This window comes from Macrosteles quadrilineatus, unplaced genomic scaffold (assembly GCF_028750875.1).
Source record: "Macrosteles quadrilineatus isolate MER2022 unplaced genomic scaffold, UCM_ALF_1.0 Scaffold_4__1_contigs__length_99947679, whole genome shotgun sequence".
In the NCBI taxonomy this organism is placed as follows: Eukaryota; Metazoa; Arthropoda; class Insecta; order Hemiptera; family Cicadellidae; genus Macrosteles; species Macrosteles quadrilineatus.
Window position 1 is genome coordinate 52,207,748 of NW_026542597.1, and position 17,109 is coordinate 52,224,856.

Below are 17,109 nucleotides of genomic sequence, written 5' to 3' on the forward strand. Positions count from 1 at the left end.
ATCCGGTCACTCCTACAGACCAAAAGGAATGATCATGACGTTGCTTACAGACCAAGTGATATAGGAATAACATTGCCGACAGACCAAAACAGAAATATAGTTTAAATGGACTAATTGACTTCATATTAACCTTAAGTGAATTAGTAAGCAATAAATATTGTTTTTATTTATCGTTTTGAGCAAATTTTAAAACGCCGCATATACGCGTCGGGCAGTCTATTTAACAAAATCCAGTTAAAAAGATTACATTTTCGTTTCAATAGACCAGGCGACGCACGTATGCGTCGTTGTAAATTTTGTTGTTTCAAGCTTTTACACAAACAAATAAAGAAACTCCACTAAACACTAGCCAAAACTGCTAAGGCTATAACGTTTACATGTTTCTGTGATGTCGCGGAATACACATTGTAGGTAAACAACAATGTTGCCAACTGTGTGACGTAACCAATCGTCATATCCACAGACCAAGCGACTCACATTTGCGGCAGATATCCCTCTAGACCGATATGATAAAATCAGGGGTTTAAAATAGACCGTTGCTAAGAAATACGCTGATTAATAACATTGAACACCGACGCAACTGTGCGTCGTTAGTCTATTTCAATGTGACCAGCTGACGCAAATATGCGTCGGTGGTCTATTGTGAGAAACGAGTCGACGCACAATTGCGTCTCTGGTCTATGCGAACGTAAATTCCATATAATTTTGGTAGCGAACATGTTAATCTCTGTAAGAATAAAATAGGAATTTTAAATTTACAATTTTTTGGAATTTTCTCCGTAACCATTAGGCGCATAATAACGCTTCAATATACTAAATTATTTGTTTTTAAAGCTCTCCAAAATGGTTTGGAAAGAAATTGCTAAATTTTAGGCTATGTTTTTTGGGTCAAAAATGGAAAAAACCTATTTTTACCCCATAAAACCCCCCATTCCCATGGTCCGATCATGCTGGATCGCGAACTCCTTCGAATAAACGTAGGTTTACACATCGTTATCGTGCTAACGGACACACATATATATATATGTATATATATATGTATATATATTTTTTTTTATAGTTTTGTTTTTAGGGCTACTTTTTCAAAAAATAAGTAAAATAATAAAAACCAGAGTACCCTGAAATTCATTTTTATATATTATATAAATATATATATATATAAGTAGATAGTAATGTACCAATCCTAGCGCAAAAAAGTACGAGTTCAGAAAACCAATGTAAATACTCTGTTTTTGACAGAAAGAAATTGTTTGTTCTATTAATTAAAATATATTTAATCTTTCTTTAAAATCCATTGAAGTTTTGTTGAATTTGCATTTATTTATTAATAAAATTTACCAAAAAAGGAGCCACTCAAAAATTAAATGAATTTTCCTATTTTTTTATACAATATGCTATATTTTTTACCCTTTTAGGTCAATTTCTAACATTTTCATATTTTTCTAGAAAAAGTATATAATTTTGATGAAATTTTCATGAATATGTCTATATTTTACATAAAATTGACTACAAAACAAAATGTTTTTAAAAACAAGTAAAATTTTAAAATTTTTTATTCAAATATTCTAAATATTTTATTTAAATTATTGTTTTTTGTAAATAATATTTTTCCTATTTGAGTTAGTTAAAATCTATCAAAAGTATTGAATTTCTCAGAAAATTCTAATGATATTTGATGTATTATAAGTCTAATAAATGTTAAATTGATAAGTAAATGTTTTCAAAAATAAATTGTATTTGTATTAAATTGTTATATAAAAAAGGGGATATTAGTAAAGTTTAAGCTTTTTAACTGTCATTAATATGATTCAAAATTAATTCAATTATATTACTTATTTTTCTTTTATAATAAATGGAGAAGAAATGTTTAATATGTAAATTGTTAAAAGATGTATCAGAGTTTTCAAAAAGAAAATCAGCAAAAGATGGATTATATTATTACTGTAAAGAATGTGATAAATTATATAGAAAGGAATTATTTGATAATATTAAAGGATTTGAAAGAAATCAAAAAGAGTGTTTAAATTGTAAAACAATCAAAGATATAGTAAATTTTTATAACTCGAATTATAGTAAAGATAAAAAGTTAGCAATTTGTATTGAATGTTATAGAGATATGTTTTTAAAACCACAATTTTGTGAGTGTGGAAGAAATATTAAATGGGTCAATAACTATGTAAGACATTTAAAAACTAATATTCACAATAAAAATATCAATAAATAAATAATTTAATAATATTATTAGAAATTGTATTAGTTTAAAAAAGTTTTGATATTGTTAATATTCTAAAGAGTTGTTTTTAGATAATATTGAAAAAATACTCTAGAATATTTAAATTAATCAATAATTAGTTGATAATTTAGTTGATTTTATTGAAAAAATGCTCTAGAAGTTTTAAATCGACTCTTAATAACTGATACCTTGAAAATATTGAAAAAATACTCTAGAATATTTAAATTGATCAATAATTAGTTGACTGTTGATTTTATTGAAAAAATACTCTAGAAATTTTAAATCTGCTCTTAATAACTGATATCTTGAAAATATTGAAAAAATACTCTAAAATTTTTAAATTGACTCTTAATAACTGATTTCTTGAAAATATTGAAAAAATACTCTAGAATATTTAAATTGATCAACAATTAGTTGACTGTTGATTTTATTGAAAAAATACTCTAGAAATTTTAAATCTGCTCTTAATAACTGATATCTTGAAAATATTGAAAAACTACTCTAGAAATTTTAAATCGACTCTTGATAATTGATATCTTAAAAATATTGAAAAACAAGCTAGAAAATATAAATTGACTAGTAATTAGTTGATTGCTGATTTTATTGGGAAAAAAACCTCTAGAAAATATAAATTGACTAGTGATTAGTTGATTGCTTATTTTATTAAAAAGTTGTTTTGCAAAAATTTTCCTTTAATAAATGGAACGACAAAGTAAAAATATTTTATGCCCTTATTGCATTAAAAATATATCTTCTACAAATTATTCAAAACATTATAATTCAAAGAAACATTTAGAAAATAAAATAAAATATGAAAATGAAACTAAAAAGTTAAAAGAGTGGTGTAAAAATAATAATATTTATGATTATGAAACAAAAGAAATTGATGAATTAAAACAGATCAAACAGTTATATGATCCAGCAAACTATTTATTATTTAATGAAGAAAAATTAAAGGAAATTGCTAACAAACTATCTGTTAGAAACTATACAAATTTAGTAAGAAATGAACTGATTAAAAGACTAAATAAAATTAAACAAAATCCTAATAATTTAAAATATAGATCATTGAAATTTATTCAAGATTTAGCTGTTAAAAATAATATTAAAATTGTAAATAAAACTAGAAAGGAATTGACTGAATTATTGACTGATCATCTTAAAAATAAACCGATTCCAAAAGAAAATATAATAAATATTCAAGAAGCTTCTTCATTAAAAGGCTATTTTCAAGAATATATTCTAACAAATTTAAATGATGGTTTGGATATATCTGATTATTTAGAATCACAAAGAAGTGAAATTCAAAAATTAATTGAAAAACAAAAATTTAAAAATATAAAAGGACAATTAGCTTTAACATGTGAATATCAAAGAAAATTGGTTAGTGGTGAAAATCAAACCAGTACAATGTATTTTGCTCTTAGGAGTTCAGATATCTTAAATATTAATGAATTTATAAATGATCAGTTTACAAAATTAATATTAAGAGAAAATTTGAATCAACCATCAAAAGGTAGTGGCTGGTCATTAAATAGATGTTTAGAATTAAATCTAAAATTGAGTAAAAATAATTCATTAAATGCTGGTTCATATATTGAGTTGCCAAAACAAATTAAAAACAAAAAGTGTTGTATAAATTTTAAAAATAAAGATGAATACTGTTTTATTTATGCGATTAGATGTGCGATTAATAGACCAAAAAGAGATTCTGAACGAGTTAAGCAGTATCAGAGTTATATAAATGATGAGATTTTTAAAGGTTTTGATTATCCAATAACATTAAAAGACATAAAATTGTTTGAAAAAAGATCATTTGATCCTAAATATAACTATCCATCCATGTCAATTAATGTTTATAGAATTGATGAAGATGAAAAGATTGTTCCATTACAAATATCTGAAAATTATGATGCAAAATTAGACATTGATTTGTTGTATTATAAAGATGGTGACAACTCACATTACATATTAATAACTGATTTAAGTAAATTAGTTTCTAACCAAGTTTCAAAAGATGGTCATAAACTATATATTTGTAGACGATGTTTGACACATTTTTATAAAAATAGTGATTTGAATAATCATTTAATAATTTGTAAATCTCTTGAACCTTGTCGACCAATTATGCCATTTTCTGGTGAAACTGTTAAATTTGAAAATTATTATAAAAAACTTGAACATCCTTTTGTAATTTATATGGATTTTGAAAGCATTCTGAAAAAGATTAATACTTGTGAAAATAATCCAAATAACTCATATACAAATAAAATTCAGAAACATATACCTTATGGATTCACAATTTATTTAGTTTCTAGAGTGACTAATAAAATATATAAACCAATTTGTTATAGAGCAAAAACAGATGAAGAGTTGAAAAATGTACCAAATAAATTATTTGAATACTTAGATGAGATTTCAAAGTATATAGCTAAAAAATATAATTCGAAAAACAAAATGCCTATGAGTTTAACTAAAAATGAAGAAATTGAATATCATAAAGCAAGTGTTTGTCATATTTGTGAAACTATTGGTTTTGATAATGACACAAGACGAAAGGTAAGAGATCACTGTCATTTAACAGGAAAATTTAGAGGTGCAGCACATTCAAGTTGTAATTTAAATCTAAAATTTCCACAAAATATACCTGTGTTTTGTCATAATAGTTCAAACTATGATACACATTTTTTTATTAAAGAATTAGCTAAAAAATATGGTAAAATTGATTTAATAGCAAATACTGATGAAAAATATATAAATTATTCAGTTAATTCAGGATATGGTTATGAATTTGAAGATGATAAACCTAGAAAATTTGTAAAATTCTCATTTGTAGATACGTTTAGATTTATGGCCTCATCAATTGATAAGTTAGCTAAAAATCTGAAAGAATTTAAACACTTGACTAAATTTATAAAAAACATTGATATAATTAAAAAAGATGATGAAACATTTGAAATATTATCTTCGAAAGGTATATTTCCTTATGAGTTTATAGATGATATTGAAAAATTAAATTATGATAAAATATTAGATAAAGCACAGTTTTATAGTTCTTTAACTGATGAAAATATTAGTGATGATGATTATAAATACTATCTAAAAGTTTGGAATAAATTAAAAGTTAAAACATTAGGAAATTATTCTGATTTGTACAATATTCAAGATGTGATGTTATTAGCTGATATATTTGAAAATTTTAGATCAGTTTGTTTAAAGAACTATCAATTAGATCCTGCACATTATTTGACATCACCATCATTAGCATGGGACTCTATGTTAAAATTAACAAAAATAGAATTAGAATTGATAAGCGATTATGATATGTATTTGATGATTGAAAAAGGTATAAGAGGTGGAATTTCTCAATGTGTTACAAGGTATTGTAAAGCAAATAACAAATATACCAAAAATTATGACCCTAATAAACCTGAAAATTACATGTTATATGTAGATGCAAACAATTTATATGGATGGGCCTTAAGTCAAAAACTACCATACAAAGATATTAAATGGATGAATCCAAATGTATATACAACTAATGAATGGAAAGAAACTATATTAGAATTAGATGAAAATGTTGATTATGGCTATATATTAGATGTTGATTTAGAATATCCAAAGGAATTACATGATAATCACAAGGATTTACCATTAGCTCCTGAACATTATAATAATAAGCTTTGTACTACATTATTTGATAAAAAAGACTATGTGGTTCATTCAAGAAACTTAAAATATTACCTAAAACAAGGTCTAGAATTAAAAAGAGTAAATCGAGTAATAGCATTTGATCAAGATAACTATATGGAAAAATATATAAAACTGAACACAAAATTAAGAGCTCAATCAAAATCAGACTTTGAAAAAGACTTCTTTAAGTTAATGAATAATTCTGTATTTGGTAAAACAATGGAAAATGTAAGGAATAGATGTAATATAAAATTAGGTGATGAAGAATATTCGTTAAAACAAGCTAAAAAACCAAACTTTAAAACGTTTAGTATATTTGATAAAAATTGTATTGCTTCACATTTGATTAAAGAAAAAGTTAAATTTGATAAACCAATATATGTGGGATTTTCAGTTTTAGAATTATCCAAATTATTAATGTATGAATTTTACTATGATAAGCTAAAGAAATATGATCCAAATGCAAAATTATTATATATGGACACTGATAGTTATTTTGTGGAATTAAAGAAAGATCCTTTTAAAATTATTAAAGAAAATATAAATGAGTTTGATACAAGTGATTATAAAAAAGATCATGAGTGTTACACTGAAAAAAATAAAAAAGTAATTGGTAAATTTAAAGATGAGCTAAATGGTGAAATACTAGAAGAATATTGTGGATTAAGATCAAAATTATATAGTTATGAGTTTAACAATAAAAATCCTGTAAAATGTAAAGGTATCAAGAAAAGTGTTGTAAATAAGACAATTAATATGAGTGATTTTAAGAAATGCTTGTTTGATGATATAGAACAATATAGAACAATGACATGTATTAGAAGTTATAAACATGAATTGTATACTATTAGAATAAACAAATTAGCTTTGAGTAATAAGGATGATAAAAGATTTGTATGTGAAAATAGAATTGATACATTACCTTGGGGACATAAAAATATAATTTAAACATAAATAAATGGAAATAATAATCATACCAAAAGAATTAATAGACAGTGAATATGATCAAAAATTGTTTTTGTTTAAAACTAAATTATCAAATAAATATTTAATTTATCTTTTTAAATATAAAGGATATTATGTTTATCACAATGCCTTTAATTTTAATATAAAACCATTCTTATATAAAGTAATACAATATGTTAAAGAAAGTTTTAAGGAAAATGATCAAAATGTAATTAATTTAAGATTTTAAAATTAGTGAATATAAACCTGATTCATGAATTAATATATTTTTATTTTTAAATATAAAATTATTATTAAATAAATCAATAGTTGTCATTATTTATATAGAAAAAAAATTTAAGTTAGAAATTTTGTTTTAATCTTAAATACACAATATTCTTAACATTTTTATTATTTATCAAATTTCCTTCATTATCTTGAATAGATATTACAATATTTTGAATTTTATTAATATTTTTTAAAGGAACATAGTCTATTTGATTTGGTTTTTCACTTATTTTTGAACCATATTTAACATTTGGATAAAAAGTATATAGAATTTCTGATTCTTTATGTAAATGCGAGTGATCATTATGATTTTCAAAGCTAGGTTCAACCAAATTACAATGGATTTCTAAAACATCAAAAGATCTTAATTTAGGTAACTTAATTCCTTTAATTAAAGTGTCTGGTTCAATCATTTCATCCTTTAAACCTAATAAATCAGTTATAATAGCTGTTACTATAATTTTAACAGGTGATTTTATCACAATAAGAGAACCCTCATTTTCTAATAAAAACTCATTTTCATCAAAATTATCTGCTTTCTTTTTAAATTCTTTTAAGCTATTTTTAAAGTTTTCTTTTATAGTTTCTAATGTGTGATATCCTTTGTTTAAATTAAAATATTGATTTATTTCTTTTTCACCATTCTTAATAGTAAAACCATATACATTTTTATAATCATTTGGTACATTTAATACAAAATTATCTGAATAAAATCCACAAAGACCAATACTATAATTTCCATCCAAATGAATTGGATGTTCTAATCTTAGTTCAATCTTTGAAGAATTGCCTGTAATTTTAAATAATTTCATCTTATTTAAATGGAAAATTTTTTAAAGGAAAAAAATAAGATAAAATTTGATACATATGATGAAAAAATCAAGAATAATCAACCAATTAGATTGTTAATAATAGGATCAAGTGGTTCTGGTAAAACAACATTACTATTAAATTTTTTCTATAAAAGATTGATACCATACACAAATTTATATATTTTTAGTAAATCATTAGAGCAGCCTGCATATATAAAACTACAACATAGATTTAAAAATATTGAAATTAACATTAACAAAAAAGTTGCAAATTTCTTTGGTTCATGTGAAGATATAATTTCGTTAAATGATTGTAAACCAAATTCATTAATTGTTTTTGATGATTGTATTTTAGAAAATCAAGATAAAATAAAAGAGTATTTTGTAATGGGTAGACATAAAAACATATCATGTATTTATCTTTCACAATGTTATTCAAAAGTTGACATTAAATTAATAAGGAATAATTTAAATATGTTATGTATTTTTAAGCAAAATAATCATTATGTAAAACAAATTTTTGATCATTTTGTAGGTTCTGATATGTCATTTAATGAATTTAAGAATATTTGTAATGATTGTTGGAAAGAAAATTATGGATTTTTAACTATGAATTTGATATTAAAAACAAATGAAGGAAAATATATGAATAAGTTTTCTAATATAAAATTTTCTTCTAAATAAATGTGGTGTATGCTTGATTTAATTGTTGATAAAGTATTTGTTATAATAATATTTGCCTTATCTTTAGTGTTTATTTTTCTTATTAAATTTACAGAAAATAAAAAATGATGTGTTTGTGTTTAATATTAGATTTACTTATTATTTTTGTTTTATTTATATTAATCATTAGTGTAGTGTTGATTGTGCTTAATCGACATAGTTTATGTTTATGTTAACATGGTTTATGTTTATGTTAACATCATTTATGTTTATGTTAACATATTTTTTCTTTTAATAAATGGATAACATAACTGTCGACAAGGCTAAGAAGTTAGATGAAATTGAAAAAAAATTAATAAAAGAATTTAAAAATCAGATTAAAATTGATGAAAATTATGAACAAATTAAACAAAAAGCATATGAACCAATAACATCTGCAATTGGTAAAGTAGAAAATAAAATTGGTGATGTTTTAAATGAAAATAAAAATTTAATGGATTTAGTACCTATTGTTAATCAATTTGCAAACATATCAATACCACAATCTGAAGAAGAATTTATGTTACCTTCAAGTACTCCATTTAGACCAATAAGAGAACAAATTATTGAAGAAGAATCAACATTTATAGATCCAAATATTGTTTCACCTCAAATATTAAATAAAATCATTGGTCCAATTGCACAAAAATATTTACCTAGAGCAAAAGATGATAAATTTGGTTTGTATTGGGATAAACATAAAAAATCATTTATGATTGGTGATAAAATAACAGTAATTGATAATGATGATTTACTTGTTAATGGTAAAACATATACTGGCACTCAAGGTTTATGGAGATTATTGACATATAAAGACAAACCAGATGATAATTTATATAGTCAAGATGATTTAAATAATTACTCAAATATTTTATGGGAAACAGATTCAATTTATAAAAATAATGATCCAAGTACTAGAAAACCAAAATCAAGTAAAGGTAATAAATATATGAATTTGATTAAATTTATTTGGGATTCTAAAGGAAATATTGAAGGATCTGGTATAAGAAAATATTCAGAAAATAAAATTGAATACAGATATATTGATGATTTAAACAAATTAGAAAGTATAATCAATTATATATATGCTCAAGAAAAAGCTGGAAATAATAACTTTATCAATGAAAAAAGGGCTATTAAAGATTTTATTTCAAACAAATTAGATGAATTAATTGAAAAACCTGATGGTATAAAATATTTAAAAAGAATATTACCAACTATAACATCACCAATTATAGGTTCAGGATTATTAAATGATTTTATAAATAATTTACCATTTGAATTGCATGTACCTGGTTTTCAATATCTAGGACCTGGAACTAAGCTACAAAAAAGATTAAAAAGAGGTGATCCTGGAATAAATGATTTAGATAAAGCTGCTAAAGAACATGATATATTTTATAGAGATCATAAAGATACAGAATCTAGAAATGATATTGCTGATAAAATATTACAAGATAAAGCATGGGATATAGCAACATCTAGTGATCATGATATAGGTGAAAGATTAGTTGCTTTACCAACATCAGGTGCTATGTGGTTAAAAAGAAAATTTGGAATGGGATTAGAAATAGGATTAAAATTTTAACCTATATAAATGGAGAAAGTTAAGGTAAATTTAACTGATTATCAAAAATCTAAAATTAAATCTGCTTTTAAGAAAAATAAAAATTTGACTATACAATTTGAAATAGATCAATTTAAAAATGGTAATGATGTATTATTATTAACTAAAAGACAATTGAATAAATTAGAAAAACATAAAAAATTAAATACTGGATTAAGACTTGAATTTTCTTACAATCAACTTAAACAAATAAAAGATGGTGGTTTATTAAATGAAATATTAAATGTTGCTGATTATATTCCTGGCATAAATAGTTTAACACCAAAAGTTAGAAGAGGAGCTAAAGTAGTAAAAGACAAGTTTATTCCAAAATTTAGAGAATTTATAAATTGGTTAGATCAAGAATTAACTAATGTAAAAGGATCTGGATTAGATGAAAAAACATTAAAATATGTTGAGAAAAAAATTTCAACCCATTGACTTTAGCTGATTTAGAAAAATTATGTCAAAATATTAAGAATTTTAGAGGTGTTTTTATGAGAGATATGCTTCCAAAAACTGTTAATAAATTTGAATGTGGTGTAGTCAATTTAGATTCTTTTTCTGGTAATGGAACTCATTGGATATGTTATTATAAAAAAGATAAAATTAAATATTACTTTGATTCTTATGGAAAAATTGTTAATAAACCTTTTAAGGAAATTGTTAAATATTTAGGAAAAGACAATATATTTTTTAATGATTCACAAATTCAAAATTATAATGATCCACCTATATGTGGTCATTTGTGTGTTTTTGTATTAAATGAGTTGAATAAAAATATAAGATTTGATAACATAAACAATAAATTAATTCTTAATAAATATGGATTCATTAAATATATTTGATCTATTTGGTAGACAGAAAAAAGATTTAATTGAAGTAAAAAATGATTATATTAATTCAAAATTAAATTCCATTTTTAATGATATTAATAAGGATTTAAAAAACCATATTAAGAAAACTAATAATTTGGTTAATGCTATTAGTCTATCCAAAAATTATTTAAGTATTAATTCTAGAAGGATTGTTAATGTAAAACCAAGCATTAACGACTATGATGTTGTCATAAAATCTGAGTTAAATGAAGTTTTAAATTCTATTATTAAGGTTGGTAATGATCATTCAAAAACTAAACAGGATTTAAATGAATTGGTTAATTCATTATTTAATCTAAAAATGTATGTTGAAGATTTAGAAAAACAACTTGAAGATAAACTTGCTGAAAAAATAAGATTAGTAACTGCTGGATTAGCACAAATATTAGAAGATAAACTTAATACAGAAAACCAAGAAGATCAATAATTTTTACTATATAAATGGAGTTTATTTACTGTCTTAAATGTAAACAAAAAACCAATTCTAAAGACATTCAAACAATAAAATTAAAAAATAAAAATATGGTTAAAGCAAAATGTTGTATATGTAATTCAAAGAAAAGTAGTTTTACAAAAATTTCCTCCTAATAAATGGCTCTATATAATTCATTTGATTATTTCATTATCAGAAACCAATTTCTATTAACCAATGAAGATTGGGATATTATTTCAGAAAAATATGAATTGAATGATGAGATGATTAGATTGTTTCAAAATAAATTGAATTGGGAAAAAATTGCTAAATATCAAATTTTGAATGAAAAGATTATTACTGAATACATAAATTATCAGTTAAAAGATCATATTGATTTGATTTGTAAATACCAAACATTATCTCAAAACTTTATTGAAGAATACAAATATATGTTGGATTGGGAATTACTTATTGAAAACCAAAACTTATCTGCTAAATTTATTGTTGATAATGTTAAAGAAATTCAATATTTTAAAGATAAAAATGATTATGATACTGTTGATTAAACATTTTTCAGTTGATTAAATAGATTTCAGTTGATTAAAATTCAAAATTAATAAAATTTTACTTGTTTTAAAAAACCTTTTTCTTTCCATATTTTTTCATAAATTTTTCCTTAATAAATGGCTAATACTTATGAAATTGAAAGAGCTGAATATAAAAATTTTTATCCTTTATCTAAACTACATTTGAATGAACCAAACAAAAAAACTGAATTTAATATTGATTTTGGTGATGGATTTTGTTCATCTAAGTTTCAATTTTATATTTCAGGATCATTAAAAAAATCTGATGATAAAGACTATAGTGCTACAGATAATGTAAAGTTGATTAATAATTTTATACCATTCTTATTTTCAAAAATTGAAATTAGAAAACATAATAAATTAATTGAGGAAATTGAATATCCTGGACAATTGAGTACAATAAAAGGTACTGTTACTTATTCAAAAACAGAAGCAGTATCCAACATTTGTAATGGATTTCAATCAGATTTCAAAAAAACATTTGAAGCTGTGGGTAATCTATCACATTTTGGATTAGGTTTCTTTGAAAATGTTAATGTTCCAATATACAAAGGAGGATTCAATATATGTTTTGTTAGATCTGAAGATAATGATGCTATTTTTAGATGGAAAACTAAAAAAGTTGATGGAACTTTTGATGATACTACATTACCAGGTGCTGGAAAAGTAATTATTGATGACTTTTTTATTAGAGTTCCAATAATTGAGTATAAAACTACAAGTAAAATTCAATATATTAATGAAATAACTAAAAAAGAAAAAATACTATTTCACTTTAATCATTGGCAATGTATTGAACAAAAGACAATAACTGGAAAAACAGTTAGTTTTGATATAACAAATATTTATCGAAACATCTATAATCCAAAATTTATAATAATTGGTTTTCAAAAAGGTAGAACTAATGATCAATTATATGACACTTCAAAATTTGATAGTATGTATATTAAAAATATTAGAGTAAAATTAAATGGTCACTATTATCCTGATGAATTAATAAATCTAGATATAAATAATGGAAAATTTAGAATTGTATATCAAATGTATCAAGATTATAAAAAGGTTTATTATAACAATAGTGAAATGTATTATGATCCAACAGAATTCATTGAAAATAGACCATTGTATGTGATTGATACTACAAAAACTACTGTAAATATTTCAGGATCGAAAAATGATATAATAATAAATATGGATTTTGATTATGACATAACTGTTGCTAGTAAAACTAATTGCTATGTAGTTGTTGTATCTGAAAGATTATTAGAGTATAATGTGATTAAAAATGATATAACTGAAATCAAATAAAATTATTATAAAACCACCATTTATTTACTACTTTTTGACATATTTTTCAAAATATTATTATATTTTATGAATAATGAGACTACTATTGTTAATTTAAAATTTGTTTCATAAAAAAATATTAATAAATAAAAATTTTTGATTTTCAAGGTCACAAGAAATAAATATTTTAAATTTTATTATTTTATAAATTTGTACTTACCTTATAGATATATCATACCAAATTTCATGAAAATATCTTTAAAAACAAAGAAGTTATTAAGGTTTTTAGTTTAAGGGTAGTTCACCCTAAATTGGAAAATGTTAGTAAAAACATTGATTTTAAACATAATTTTTCATAATTTTTAAGTTTTAGAATTATTCAATAATTTTTTACATTTTTATAAATAAAATACAAAATAAGGGATGAAACTACCCTTAACATAAGTCAAAAACATTCTTTAATATTCAATGAGTGTATGTTTCAAATTTGGTTAAGATTGGTTTAAAAACACTCAAGTTATAACATACAATATATTTCAAATAATTTCATTCGATACTAACAATCGAATAATAAGTTGAAACATTCGATATTAACAGTTAAATTACTGAATAGGAATTCAAAATAACTCACACAAACATAAACAAATAATATTTACTGAACATTTCAGATTTATCAAAGCGTGCATTCAATGCACGCTTTCGTTGAACATCATTTGGTTTGGCAAAAAAAAACAGCACAGTCACTTAAATTTTTCTACACAAAATATTTACTGTACAATTCAGATTTATCAAAGCGTGCTTTAGAAGCACACTGTCCTTGAATGTCATATGGTTTGGCAAAAAACTATCAAACAAAGCAGCAATCACTTGACCTTGAAAATTCTGATTGTTTTATAAACAAGTTATGATTACAAACAATAAAAATAGTCTATAAATAGTTCAATAAATCACTTTTACTTATTAAAATATTAGTTAAAAACACTTGAACAATCCAAATATGGTGATGGACACTTCAAACACATTTCACTTCACAACACGATAGTTTCACAATTTTCATAGTTAATCTTCTTTATACTTCATCTTCAATCAATAAATAATAAACTTTTACCATCAATAAACTCTTATTTTAAATATTTCTTCATAAAACAAAATGAGAATATACATAGAAAATCAGCCAGTCGACAGAGCCACACCCATTATGATAGCTAATGACGAGATTTTTGCTAACTTGACACTTTTTTTTGTTCAATCGGCTAGTTTCATTAGCTAACTATTTAACCATTGATTATACATTTTAAGCATTAATTATAAAATACTTTTCGATTAGTTTAGATAAATCAAAATAATTATTTTAATCCACACTGCAATTTACTAACATTCAACTGGTTATTATTTTATTCAATCACTTATTTTCATAAAAAGATCGACCAAACAAATTAGGCCATAGACTAATATTCCTTCAATAAGATTATATTTACAACACAATTTGTTTTTGTTGATTTTTACATTATCTTTAATCATACAGAAATGTATAATATATGAAATAGCACTAATTTTTAACAAGCTTTTCATTGGTGACATTTATTTTTAATTTAAATCAATACTTATCTTCTTATCTTAAGATTATCATTTTTGATAAAATTTCATGTTTAAGTTTAAAATTATTTAAAATGAAATATGGACTTGTAATACATCAAATATCATTAGAATTTTCTGAGAAATTCAATTCTTTTAATATATTTTGAATAACTCAAATAGGAAAAATATTATTTACAAAAACAATAATTTAAATAAAATATTTAGAATATTTGAATAAAAAATTTTAAAATTTTACTTGTTTTTAAAAACATTTTGTTTTGTAGTAAATTTTATGGAAAATATAGACATATTCATGAAAATTTCATCAAAATTATATACTTTTTCTAGAAAAATATGAAAATGTTAGAAATTGACCTAAAAGGGTAAAAAATATAGCATATTGTATAAAAAAATAGGAAAATTCATTTAATTTTTGAGTGGCTCCTTTTTTGGTAAATTTTATTAATAAATAAATGCAAATTCAACAAAACTTCAATGGATTTTAAAGAAAGATTAAATATATTTTAATTAATAGAACAAACAATTTCTTTCTGTCAAAAACAGAGTATTTACATTGGTTTTCTGAACTCGTACTTTTTTGCGCTAGGATTGGTACATTACTATCTACTTATATATATATATATATATATATATATACTAGTAGAGCACCCGTCCTTCGTACGGGGTTGGCTTATAAGTATAAAATGCTTATTGCAGTTATACTCAAGCTTTGTGTTTACAATTGGGGGAGGTCTCAGTTTGATAAAATCTGGTTCATAAATATACGGTATGATGTAGTATAACACATCTACCATTGCCATAATGTTATACCACTGCACCTAAAGAATAGAAAAAAATAAATTATCAAACATTTGCACAATATCACAAATTATGCATTAAATTAAAAACTCAACCCTAACTGTAAACAATCCTACTTTGCCAGTTCTCATTGTGTATCACAGCTTTTTGTTGCCGCTTTAGTTCAAATTAGCTGTTGTCATATATGCAAAAACAAAATAATAATAGTGCTGCACCCTGTTGGGAAACCTTATAAGTTTTTAATGCTATTGCATATTATAGAACCAACTTGTAAAGTTGAAACAGCTGTCTAAATTCTTTTGATTCCCTTTAAATATGAATACTCATAATGTTAACATGGGGAACTACAGAGCCACTGGGGCGGAGCCTGAAAAGATTTTTGAGATAAGAATATGCCTAAATGTTAATCGGGAATGTGAGCTATCATCATGCCAAATTTCAGCCAAATCCGTCCAGTAGTTGATGCTTGATTGAGCAACACACACACAAACTCACAAACTTTCAGATTTAAAATATTAGTAAGATATGGATTTGAACGGAAGGTGTTTTTGGCCTCTAGGGACCTCAAAACGAAAAAAAAATCGGTCCCGTGTCTAAGTCTTACCATGAGTACTACGGTAATAGCTTATTCCCTATATGGGAAATTCGCTAATAAAAATGAATTATGTTGCATTCAGTCACTGATAGAGTGTGCTGTAGTAAATTACCAATTTCTGTTGAACACCCTTTGATTAAACAAGCAAAAATGGAAAGACAACTTATTGCAAACCACAGCATTACATGCCACAGAAATTAAAAATAAGGGAGGAAACAAAACTTCAGACTGTAGAACACTCAGTGAATATTGCTAATTTTATTAAGTTTTAAAATGTTCTACATAGTCTTTACAGATTTGGCATCTACTTCAATATTTAAAAGTCAATTGATGACCCAATTAATGACAAAAACTAGTGTTCTCTTTTAATGTGATAAAATTATTGTTCATAACTTTTTTAATAGTTTAAATGCATGTATTTACAGAAATCAATATTGAGACATATCATTATAACATAAGAGATTGCCACACTAATAAATCACTTCTAGTTCATGGCAATATCATGTTTCAATGTCATATCCTAATTGACACAAACATGTTTGTTCTCTAACCAGATCGTCAACATTCAGCGTTCATTCACATTCGGTTTCTTACCACACACAAAGAGTGTTCCTGTTATTCAAGTAATTAACGAGTTTGCCACAAAAATTTGTAAACAGGATAAAAAAATC

The 17,109-nt window shown here is 23.7% G+C and overlaps 1 protein-coding gene across 3 annotated transcripts in view; it reads left to right on the plus strand.

Annotated features, from left to right (window-relative positions):
* LOC128993373 (thiamine transporter 1-like) overlaps positions 1 to 17,109 on the plus strand; it is a 46,009-nt gene that overhangs the window by 9,334 nt on the left and 19,566 nt on the right. The window lies entirely within an intron of this gene.